At 34.3% G+C, this 12,591-nt stretch overlaps 1 protein-coding gene across 42 annotated transcripts in view; it reads right to left on the minus strand.

Annotated features, from left to right (window-relative positions):
• LRRC4C (leucine rich repeat containing 4C) overlaps positions 1-12,591 on the minus strand; it is a 1,379,884-nt gene that overhangs the window by 354,527 nt on the left and 1,012,766 nt on the right. For 36 of the 42 annotated variants that reach the window (XR_013523383.1, XM_035264275.3, XM_054240777.2 and 33 more), the window contains one exon: positions 11,894-12,003. The exons of the other annotated variants lie outside the window; for them this stretch is intronic. The gene's annotated coding sequence lies outside the window, so the exon portion shown is untranslated. The remainder of the gene's footprint in view (positions 1-11,893; positions 12,004-12,591) is intronic. 42 annotated transcript variants of the gene reach the window in all.

Here is a 12,591-nt window from a genome sequence, read left to right on the forward strand (position 1 = left end):
GCCCCACTCTAGGCATTAATGGGTGCTAATACTTGGGGGTGGTGTGACTTTGATGGTTTTATTATTTTTATAATGGCATCCCTAGAGAAACAGCAGCAAAACCGCCTTGAAATTACACATTTGAACAAAATAAATATAGCGTGTGCTCTTGAGAAAAGAAAGCAAAACGGCATTAAAGTTTAGTGAAAGCTTATTATCTGGAGAAACATATTTTCATGTAAGGGGATAGCTGTCCAGAACTCACCCTGAGAACATGAGGAGGGTGAAATTTAAGCTTAATCTTCACTTTGGCAATTACCTTGGGTGTTCAATAAAATCTGGTTAATTATCCTTAGAGGTATAGTCTTTTTAGATTAGAAAGTATTTTTAATGCTCCATTAGTTGTTTATCATCAGTCATAAAATAAAACTAAGAACGTATTGTTATTATAGCAATGCTTCATTATTATATGCGCATGTGTAGGGCGAAGGTCCCAAAGAAGATCCACTCACTGAATATTTCCTTCCCCACCAGCATCTCTTCTTGTCAATATTTATATTAGATTAGCTAATATAAATGTTCTTCATTCTTAGTAGTGGTAACAGACAAGTTATTGATGTAAACAGATTTCCAGGCAACATATTTTGTGTTGATGTGTTAAATAGTTTGGTTGTTCATTATGATTAAATAAATATATCACTTTTCCTTCTAGAAAAGTAAGAAAAAGTGTATATAACCTGTGTGATGTGTGTGGATTCCTATATTATAGCTCATAGCTAAAAATATTAATTATATTCTTTTGGAGATAAACAATAGCTATAGGTACCAAGGAAACAAACACACAATGACCTTAAGTGTTTAGATTAAAATTTTTTTTAACTGAAATAAGAGAACAGGTTTTCTAATACATAAGTAAGAGTGTATTACTGTTTCCTTAGTGCTATAATCATTTAGCTAAGCCCAGGCATGGAGGCTGTTGGAAAATATTACACATTATACAATTCAAAATATTTTAGTTATAAGGCCTGAAAACATTCATCAATATGTTTAAAGAATTGGAATCACTGCCTGTGACATGAGTTTACCTATATAACAAACCTGCACATGTATTCCTGGACCTAAAATAAAAATAAAAGAAGAATTGGGATCATACAAAGTGTGCTCTCTAAGCCCAATGTAATTAAATGAGAAAACAGGAAGAGAAGGAAACTTCGGAAATTCACAAACATGGAAATTAAACAATATACTTCTATACAACTAATGGGTCAAAGAAGAAGTCATAAGCAAATTAGATAATATATTGAAATAAGTGAAAATGAACAGACGACATATCGAAACTTACAGAAAGTTATTAGATGGAAGTTAATAGATGTAACTGTCTATAGGTATATAATATATATTTAGGTATAAATCCTTAAATCAGTAGCTTAACTAACAATGAAAAAAAAAAAAAAAAAACTAGAACAAGAGCAAACCAAACCCACAGTAAGCAGAATGAGAAAATAATAAAGATTAGAGCAAAAGTAAATTAAGTAGACAATGAAAATTAATAGAACAAAACCAATGCATCAAAAGCCAGCTGTCTAGAAAAGACAGCAAAATTGATAAATCTTTAAACAACCAAGACAAAAAAGAAATGACTCAAATTACCAAAATCTGAAATGGAAGAGTGACATCACTACCAGCCTTACAGAAATCATGATTTTAAGGGATAACTGAACAACTGTATGGCAACTAATCACAATACTTAGATGAAATGGACAAATCTGTAGAAACACAAACTACTAGACTGACTTAAAAAATGAATGGAAAATCTAAATTGCCTTATAACAACTAAAGAAATTGAATTAATCATGTTAAAAGTTCCCAAGAAGAAAGGCTCTGGGCAATATAGCTGGTGAATTCTACCAGATATTGAAACAAATAATATCAATTCTTATATATTAATATAATCCCAATGAATATAAAACTCTTGTAAAGAAGCAAAAGAGAGCCGGGCGTGGTAGCTCAAGCCTGTAATCCCAGCACTTTGAGAGGCCGAGGCGGGTGGATCACGAGGTCAAGAGAACGAAACCATCCTGGTTAACATGGTGAAACCCCATCTCTACTAAAAATACAAAAAATTAGCTGGGCATGGTGGCGCGTGCCTGTAATCCCAGCTACTCAGGAGGCTGAGGCAGGAGAATTGCCTGAACCCAGGAGGCGGAGGTTGCAGTGAGCCGAGATCGCGCCATTGTTCTCCAGCCTGGGTAACAAGAGCGAAACTCCGTTTCAAAAAAAAAGAAGCAATAGAGAGGAGAATATTTCTATCTCACTTTATGATGCCAGTATTACCCTGATACCAAAACCATAAAAAGGTATTTTAAGAATAGAACAACTATGACCCAATATTCTTTATCAATAAAGGTATAAAAATGCTCAGCAAAATACTAATAAATCAAATCCAGGAATATGTAACAAGATTTGCATGGGAGCATTATATGACATGTTCAGAATCAGAAAATCTATACAGAAAGAAAGAAAATTCGTGATTGTTTAGGGCTTATGTAGGGTGAAAAATCACTACATGTTGGTACCATGTTTCTGGGTGATGTAAATGTTCTAAACTTAGACTGTAGTGATTGCATAACCCTATGAAATACAAAAACCATTGAATTATGCATTTTAAATGAGTGAATTTTACAATATGCGAATTATGTCTCACTAAATAAGTTAAAAATACTATAGCTACAAACAGCAAAGACCTGCAGTTGAGTGGCTATCTGTCAATGAGCAGTGCTGAAAGGGGATCCATGTGATTTCCTGCATCTCTGTCTTTAACACTTTATTCTTTTCTGACTTATCTGTTGTATTTAGAGACTCTTTTCCTAGTGTTTCCCCAATATAATTATAACATGACCACCTGATTAGAGTTTTGTGTTTTTGTTTGTTTTTTAACAGTGAGTCATTGGTTACCAACAGCTATAAGGTGTCATGCTCATGTGCAACTCACTATCATTAAAATACTATTTCTGAGAAGATTGAATAATGTTCCTATAATCCTTGCACTCTCACTTACTTGTACTGTACTATCTTTTCAAATATGAGAGCTATAGAATATGATGAGTTACAGGTAGTAAACTTAGAGAAATATTTTTTTTGCATTCTGACACTTCTCCCTTTGCTTTTAGTATAAAACTCTCTGACATCTTAGAAGTCTTGGGAAGAGATATCTGTTCATCTTTCTAACTCACTGCCTTTATCTTATGGCACAAAGGGTGATTTATCTGAAAGATAACAGTGGGAAAGAAACTTGTGCAATTCGACAACTTCTGGGTTCACTCTTTTGGACTTGTCTGCCTTGACAGTGTATGAATTTTCTTCTGATCCTTATTTTCAATCTGGTAAACACACGTATGTTAAAATATCTATGCCTTCTATATGCATGTTTGAATATTCCTCCTCTATCCCTGCACTGGGGATCAATGTCATGAAGTAAATATTTCTAACTTGCCCTTTTAGGTACATAGCAAATCTTCAGACTCCTTTATGGGTGAGCTGGTCTAAAGACTAGGATTCAGGTGGGAGTAAAGTTGAGAAATTTTTTTTTAAATCCAGTATTTATTGTCTTAGTTTTAAAAAAAATCAGTAATAAATCTTAAATGTGATTCCTGCTTTGATTTGCAGATAGTTACAAATGGGAGGTATAAAGAGGGATGTTATTTATTATCCTCTTAAATAGGAGCATATCAGAAATAGCCTGAAGCCTTTCTGACATGCTGCTTCTATTTAAGAACATAACATCCCATGTTGTGACATACATGACAGATGACCTTCTGACATACATGACAGAAGGTCATCTGTCATGTATGTCACACAACCAAAACAGCACAACTGGCTTCAACCAGTTGTCCACACTTGAAAAGAGTAAGCGAACAACAAAATCACACCAGGTAAACAATCATACCCCGAAATATAGCTTGCCTAGACCATAAGGGAAATATAATGCTCCTGAAGCCCATATTTCACAGCAAAATCATGCAGAGTGTCATTTAAACAGCATGGGTACTGCCTTTGTACAAAACGAGGTGTTCACTAGTTCCAGATGGAAGCAGGCTGACATGCTGCTTTTGTGTCCATCCTCACTCTTGTGTCCCTGCTCTCCAAGGATAGGCATCCATCTGTCCAGAATTATTTAGCTAGAGTTCTGCCCAGAGGCAGGAAGCTGGGCAACACAGCCAGACTTATGTAATATTCCCAAAGTGTATTTCTACTCTGTTTATTTCAGTGATAGCTTTGAGATACCATAAGAGAAGGGAAGGTGAAATGGGGGCAGCTAGTTTCCTATTTCCCATGCTCTTAATATTCCATACTTGAATTGTTCATCTGTCCTCTTCTCTTTTACGTGAGTGCTGATTTCATTTCACATTCCCAATGTCAGAGAGAAAACGGTCTGTTCTATCACCTTTCCCTGGGCACATTCACTTTTTGCAGATATTGTTGCCTTCAGAATTCATCAAAACTATGTATGCATCTCTCCTTTAAATGTCCCTTTGCAACTCTTTGTATTGATGACATTGGTACTCTTACCTCAGACCTATAATTGAAATAAATAGTGCAGAACTGTATTGTGGGCATATATGTTTTTTCTCTCTCTGTGCTGGCTAACTCATTTTATCTTCAAATTTTAAACTGCAAGGAGATGAATATTAATGACCATATTAGTATGTAAAAGTGGCATTGAGATTGATACGTGGTAAATGTTCCAACTCAGAAGTGTGGAATTGCCTATCTTTTTTATTAATTCCATGTTCTCAATACCCAACTAGAAACTCTTGAGACCTATATCTGTCTGATCTCAGAAGCTAAGCAGGGTCGGGCCTGGTTAGTACTTGGATGGGAGTACTTGGATGGGAGACCTATATCTTTTGCCTTTATTCTACTGGTATATGACTTCCTCTCATTGAGGCTACCTGGGAGAAAAATGCCTATCAAATGGCAGAAGAAACCAATATATGTCACCAATATTAACCTAAACCTCCTCTTTAAATTAGCATAAGACAACAACTAAGGGTTTCCAAAAATTTGAGCAAAAATATTAACTATTAACAGAACTATGCAGATGAAGCAGAATCAACCTCAAGAATATTTAATTCAAATTAATTTTATCTATATGTATATTGTAGCAATTTATTAAATACTATACTATCTAAAAACATATGAGATAATATGAATCAAAATTATGACTATAGTAAATATTTGAGTGGAGTCTTGAATATGATTACCTAATTGTACATCTGAAAGATAAAAATCAAGGAAATCTCCCAGAATACAGAAGAAGTGATAAAGAAAAACAAGTGTTAGAAAATATGGAAGAAGTCAGTTTAGAATAATTGATTGAGAAGCTTCAATGGTCTCTAAATGAAGTTTTACAATAAAAGAATAGATAAAAAAGAGGGAGAGACATACAAATAGAATAAAGTGTTCTCAAGTTAAAGAAAATTCTGTCTTTAGATTGAAAAAATTATCTCCAGTGTCCAATAGGATCAGCCAGCTCAGATCTGTACTTAGGCTTATGTTAAAGAAAGCTTAGTATTGTAAAGATAATTTTAAGTTTTTAGGCAGTGTATGGAAAGCTAGGAAGAGGTTAGTTTGTGTGACCTTATACAAAATAAAAAAAAAAAGAAGGGAAGGAAAGATGGAAGGAAGGAAGAAACAAGAAAGAAAAGAAAAAAGAAAAGGAAGAAAAGAAGAAAAAGAAAGAAAAAAGGAAGGAAGGGAGGGAGGGAAAAAGGAAAGAAAGGAAGAAAAAAATAAGAAAACTTGAATGACTTAAAATTAAAAATTCTGTGTGCTAGACAGTAGTTCACTGTTGTCAAATTGCAAAATAATTTAGAACCTGAACTTCAAGATCTAGTTAAAATCAGGACATTTTAAAATGTCAACAGCTCAGAACGTTAGCTTTCTTGTGTATTTCTACAGAAGACCAATTACTTAAGTATATACCACAGCAATTAAAAAAAATCTCAAAAAGAGCACAATCAAATCACATGCTGACATGAAGCAGAAAGTAATTAGAAAAAAAGTTAAAAATTACAGAAAGGCAGAAAAATACTTTTAAGAAGAAAGTATACCCATTGTCTAAATATAAAATTGAGAGCCAAAAAGTTTTTAATTGTGTGATGAAGGTATATGTATCTATTAAAAAGAAAATCTTTCACACTCAAGTAAGTATTGCTTACTACTAAATTCAGACTCTCCTTTAAGGCAGGGCATTTGTATCTATTATCTTTGCATCCTAAATACCTGAATATTTAGTATACACAAATGCCTCTTGTTCATTTCTCAGTTCAATTTTTCCAATCAAACTTTTTCCCATGTTTATTCTCCTAAGTGCACCATCACATCTGGCCCAGAAAACTGAGAATAGAGTCAACTTCAGTCTTTTAATGGTTTAAAAGCTGCCAGAGAATTACTAAATACTGTTATATCCACCTGTTGAGTGAACTTCAATTTGTTGAGTCTTTGACCCCCACTGTCCTAGACTGGAACTAAATACGGTTACAAGAGCATCTTAACTAGTCTCCCTTCTTGAGGGTTCTGCTCCTTCAATTAAATTTATTACTTATAAGAAAATATTCTATCTTGTATAGTATGACATTTTTTATGTCCTCTTATTGCAGAAGTCACTATTTTTCTTGCATTAGCCACTCCAATTTTCTTCTACAGCAATACAACTCAAATTCCTACCTGGCTATGTGACTGAGTAGAACAAACATTACCTTTCTAATTCCTTTCCCAAATAGATGTGGTTATGTTCTACCTATAATAACATAGATAAAGGTGGTTTGTAAAACTTCCAGGAAATATATTTAAATAGCAGATAAAACCATCCTTTACCCCTTTCTGAAAGGGTGAAAGGGAGATACTAACTTATCACTGGAATGGACAAGATCAAACATAAATCATATGCAGAAGATGTGGAATTTAGGTCTCTGATGGCAATAGAATTTTTGTTACCAGCTATAGACTGCCTGTGTTTGTGTGTATATATATGTGTGTGTGTTCACATGTGTGTGTATGTAGAAGAAATGACCTACTGTTCTTGTATACCATAGTAATTTTGTCATGTAATTTCATCATGCATATCTCTATAAACCCTTGTAATCCTGTAATTCTGCGATGCAAATATTTAAGACAATCTAACAGACCTACTGAATAACATCCAGACTCCTTCAATGACCACCATAATTTGTCTAAATCTGTCTGTCAAACATCATATACTACTAATTCTTGTATTCTTGCCACTGCAGCCATTCACCATTTCTTCTTTTTTTCATCATCCATGAAGTGTCTCTATTCTTTCTATAATCTTATTCTCTGTCTAGTTTCTTCTAATTCTTTGGTTTTCCCATCATTCTCAGGTCAGTACTCAATGGGTAAGTTTAGTAAGTATAAAATAGCTTTTCTCATTTAAACTTGTTTTCTTTTGTAGGCGTGGATTCCAACAGTGAATATAGTTAATCAATAAGTTATTTGGAAATTTAATGGTAGGTAGATGAAAAAAAAGCTGAGATAAGTAGATACAGAGATCAAAATGCACACACATAGATGCATATACATGAGGGTATCTAAAATATAAATGTATTATGCTCTTCGTACTAATTGTCTCTAGACCTGGGAAAACCAGCTACTGAATACTTTTTGTGAATTTTCTTCTTTCATATGCATATACACAATCATTGACTTCTATTTTATAAGTGTTCATTATTCAATGTTTCAATACGAACTTCCTGTTACTATTGAGTCCAAATTCAAAATTTGATGAATACATCCCAATTACATCCAATTTGGAAGCGGTGTGCAATTTATCTTAAAGATCTATCACTTTCATTGGCACTCATTTGCAGCATCATTGTACTCCTTCCCATTTGCCGGAGCAGTGAATGTCAGCACTCAGGAACCTGTCAGTCGGCTTAAGTGTGCCCATCTCAATCAGAGGGGAAAAAATGATAAAAGGACACATTATAACTTGTTAAATGATATTACAGACACTGCCGTGCTCTAATCTGTAATTGAAAATAATTTCAAAATCACACAAAGAATGGCCTCATGTGAATTTTCGAACACCTTCAAATTCAGATCCAGTTTTAAAACATTTAATGATTACATTTATGCAGCCAATTCATCCAGCCAGAAAAGCTGCCTCTCTCCATTCTTAGAGCTGGAGCAGATACATTAGAGACAAAGCAGAGCCCTCATGAAAGAAGAAAAATGGTGACTCATAAATCTCTATTTGGAAGTCTGAATTTAGGGAGAATGTTGCTGCTGTAGACTAATGCCCACCACACAAAGTCATCACAACCACCTGTTGTTGGTGTCACAGAGCAAGAACAGCCACCTGTGTGCCCGTTGACTACCTTTTCACTTCTCGACTTGTTTTTGCCACGTGAACTTGAAATATCCATGATGCACCACGAAGTTTGCATTATGCCTGCAAAAGCTATTGAGGATTGGATATAGACAAAAGCCTTTCACTATCTCTGTCTGACAATCAAATTCCTCTCAGCAACAACAGGGTGTTACAGGGTGGGGTAAAATCTGGGAACAGAAAGCAGCAAGGCAATAGCAGCAGTCATTTTAAGTGTTAGAATATCTTGGGTGGTTTACTCTTCCTCCAAAAATTTCAATCTTACTTTCCTTCTCAAAATGATTGGTGGTCTCACTGGGACCCACTCCAGCCACTTAAATAGAGTTTTCCTTTATGTTATATTATTTGAGCAAATACTATACATCAGGCACTAAGCTACATGTCTGCAATATACGGTTTCTGTACTACAGAACCTAACATTTGGGAGGAAGGGAAGAATAGAGTGAGGTTGGAGCAAATAAATGTTTGTGCTTAAAATGAAAAACCACCCATGATACAGACAATGAAAAAAAATAGCTAAAATACAAACATGATATGCCTGCAAGTAATAAAATAGAAAAGGAGAAAAGAAGAGGACTTTGGTGAAACCTCTTATGGAGTGTACATAGAAAAAGTATCTGGATTGACTGAGACAGCATTCTGGATAATTATAGAGGAAATTTCTTACATTACTAAACCTCATGAATCAACCAAAGACTAACAAAAGTAAACATTTTTCAGTTCACAGTAATGCCACATTTGAAATAAATTGACAGCAAGCTTTGGGAAGCAACAATTCACCACAATTTCATAATTTTTGAAGGCTGTGATAAAATAAAATATCCAGACTTTTCCAGCTATAGGTATCCACCAGACAAGATGCTACATGAAGACAGGGGCTTGGCTTTGCCTTTTTTACCATTGTATCTTGAGGACCTAAAACACCACGGGACATATATGATACATTTGACTGCGAGTGACTAAATGACTGACTGAATAAATAAGAGAATGTGGAAAGCCTTCATATAGAAACAATTATAATAAGGAACTGAAGCAACCAAATGCATTTCCTTAATATATGAAAAGAATGGTAAAATAACTGTCTTTCTACCTCTATTGTCTGGCAGCAAACTCAAATACTAAATCCCATTCAAATATACCTATGGTAAGTATAGCTTTCCACATAGTACTCCTGCAATTAAATGCCCAAGCCTAAAGTTTGAACAGATGGGCATAGGTTTAAATAAATAATGTCAACAACAAAACAAACAAAGAATCTTTATTGATGGGGAGTTTACTGAGATTTCTTCAGAATTAAACAGCTTATTCCAGAGTACGTTGTTAGTGGCAAGGCTAAAACAAGAACTCAGAAGCACTGAATCCTTGGATGTTAGTGGACCGTTGTAGAAAGTGTATGGGCTTTAAACTCAGCTTCATCTGAGATTGAATGATGGCTTTTCCATAAACTGGTAAGATGCAGTTAAGCAGATCCTTTTGCTGGATTGCTTAGCTTTGACTTGCAGCTCTTCTATTTACTAGCTGTGTGGCCATAGGAAGATTTGTAATTTTCCAGAGCCCTATTTTTTCATTTATAAAATGAGTATATTTTTAAAACTTCATTGAAGGTGTCGTGAAGACGAAATAAGTTAATGTAACTAAAGTGTTTTGTATAGTATCTGACACATACTTAATGCTCAGTAAATAACCAGAGGTAATGTTTTACTTTTCAAATTGTTTGATAACTCAATGAAATAACCAACTTAAACCACACATCTTAGTGCCTAGAACATATAATACTTTCTCTAATTTGTATCCTCCCATTATACTACAATAATCTTTTAAAAAATATTTGTTTGTAGTTTTACACAGACCTTATATTTGGTGAAGATAATACTTTAAAGTAAATAATGGATGGGAAATCTTCAATAGGTAAGGGATCTATGAAATAAAGAGTAAAAAATTTTAAAAAGCTGAATGTGGGCTTTATAATAATCACAGTTATAGATTATAAAAAGGGAAGGAAGGAAGGAAGAAAGGAAGGAAGGGAGGAAAAAAGGGCAGAGGGAGAGAAGAGGGGAGGAACGATAGAAAGGAGGGGAAAGGAAGACTAGGTGGTTCATTTGTTAGAGTGGATCCTTTTATTCTACATGCCTATAATAGCTCTAAATAAATTTTCCTGAACAGGAAGTCTGTTCAGTTTAGTGTATTTTCAGTATAGTCTTTGTAAATGGCCCCAAATAAAGTGATCTTAATACTGAAGTTTATTGATGATGTAAGCGTATGAGTTTTTCAATATTGATAATACCAATAGGGGATGAAACTGAACACTCTTTCTATTTATAACTTAAGAGTTTATTTAAAACTTTTGATAAATTTTCCCAAGATGCTTGATTTACAAAGAATAGGAGACACATACTTTTGATGAGGCATAGAAGTATCGTTGGGAAGCAACAGGTGTGTGTATGTGTTAGTGGTGTGTGTATGTTAGTGGTGTGTGTATGTGTTAGTTGTGTGTGCACATGTGTGTGTGGTTGAAAGAACAGGAATGGCAGCAGGATGTTGTGAGGGCATGTGGATCTTAAGAAAACAATTGGCAAATACTCACTATATGGAATTTAATTCAAATCGGTAGTAAAAAAAAGAAAGCGGTCTTCTCAAAAGTAGTAGGTAAGACATAAATACTGGAAATGTATCTTTGAGTCATTTTTTCAAGGATGAGTAGGATCTCAAACTATTATTATCAACAAAAGGCTGGAAGTAAGTCAACATAAAAAAGAATTTTGGCAATTATTTTAAAAATAGTCTTGCAAAGTATTCTAACATACGTACTATATAACCTTATACCTACAAAAGCCTCAAAAAACAAAGAGTTGCTTGTTCAAATGCATTAGAACCACCATATTCTATATCTTCCTTTGTATTCGAAATTAGCCTATTAAAGGCTTTAAGAAGCTTTATGGTAAAGTAATAGGTCTAATCCATCATTTCTAAACTTACTTGACCATATAATCTATGTGAGGAATATCTATAGTAGTCTATAGAAAATTGTTCTAGGCATTCCACTGAGTTCTCTTATCCCTGTCTTAAAATACCAACAAGAAAAATTACTCTGAGAATATGGAGGGAATTATCCCTAACTCATTCTACATGGCCAGAATAACCCTGACACCAAATCTAAACAAGCACACAACAACAAAAAAAATAAAACTACACATTTACGTCCCTGATAAACATAGACACCAGAATCCTCGACAAAATACGAGTAAACTGAATTCAAGAACACATCAAAAGACAGCACACCATGATCAAGTAGGTTTTATTGCAGGGATGCAAGGATGTTTCATACACAAATCAAAAACTGTGATTCACCACATAAACAGAACTGTAAACAAAACCATATGATCATTTCAGTAGATGAGGAAAAAAACATTTGATAAAATTCAGCATCAATTGGTGAGAAAAACCCTTAACAAATTAGGCATCAAAGGAACATAAGACAAATAATGAAAGCCATATAAGACTCACCCAGCGAACTTCATACTGCATGAGGAAAAGTTGGAAGCATTCCCCCAAGACCGGGAACAAGACAAAGATGGCCACTTTCACCACTCCTATTCAACGTAATACTGGAAGTCCTGGCAAGAGGAATCAGGCAAGAGAAAGAGATAAAAGACATTCAAATAGGAAAACAGTAAGTCAAATTATCAATTTTTGCTGATGGTATGACCTTATACCTGCAAAACTCTAAGGATTCCTCCAAAAGACTCCCAGATTTCATAAATAAATTATGTAAGGTTTCAGTACATGAAATGAACATCCAAAATTTAGCAGCTTTTCTAGATAGCAATAACTATCAAGCTGAGAAGCAAATCAGTAAGTCACTCCCTTTAATAATAGTTACCAGTAAACAAAAATAAAATGTAGGATGAAAGGTCTCTACAGAGAAAAACTACCAAACACTGACACAAGTAATTTTAGATGACACAAGCAAATGGAGAAACAGCTCATGCTCATGATTTGGAAGAATGAATATTATGAAAATTACCATCCTCTCGAAAGCAATCTATAGATTCAATGCAATTTCTATCAAAATGCCTACATCGTTTTTCATAGAATTAGAAAAAACAGCTCTAAAATTCATATAGAGCCAAAAGAGAATCTGAATACCCAAAGCAATCCTAAGCAGAAAGAACCAAGCTGGAGGCATCACGTTATATTATGTC

The sequence above is a fragment of the Callithrix jacchus genome, chromosome 10, assembly GCF_049354715.1.
Source record: "Callithrix jacchus isolate 240 chromosome 10, calJac240_pri, whole genome shotgun sequence".
NCBI lineage: Eukaryota > Metazoa > Chordata > Mammalia > Primates > Cebidae > Callithrix > Callithrix jacchus.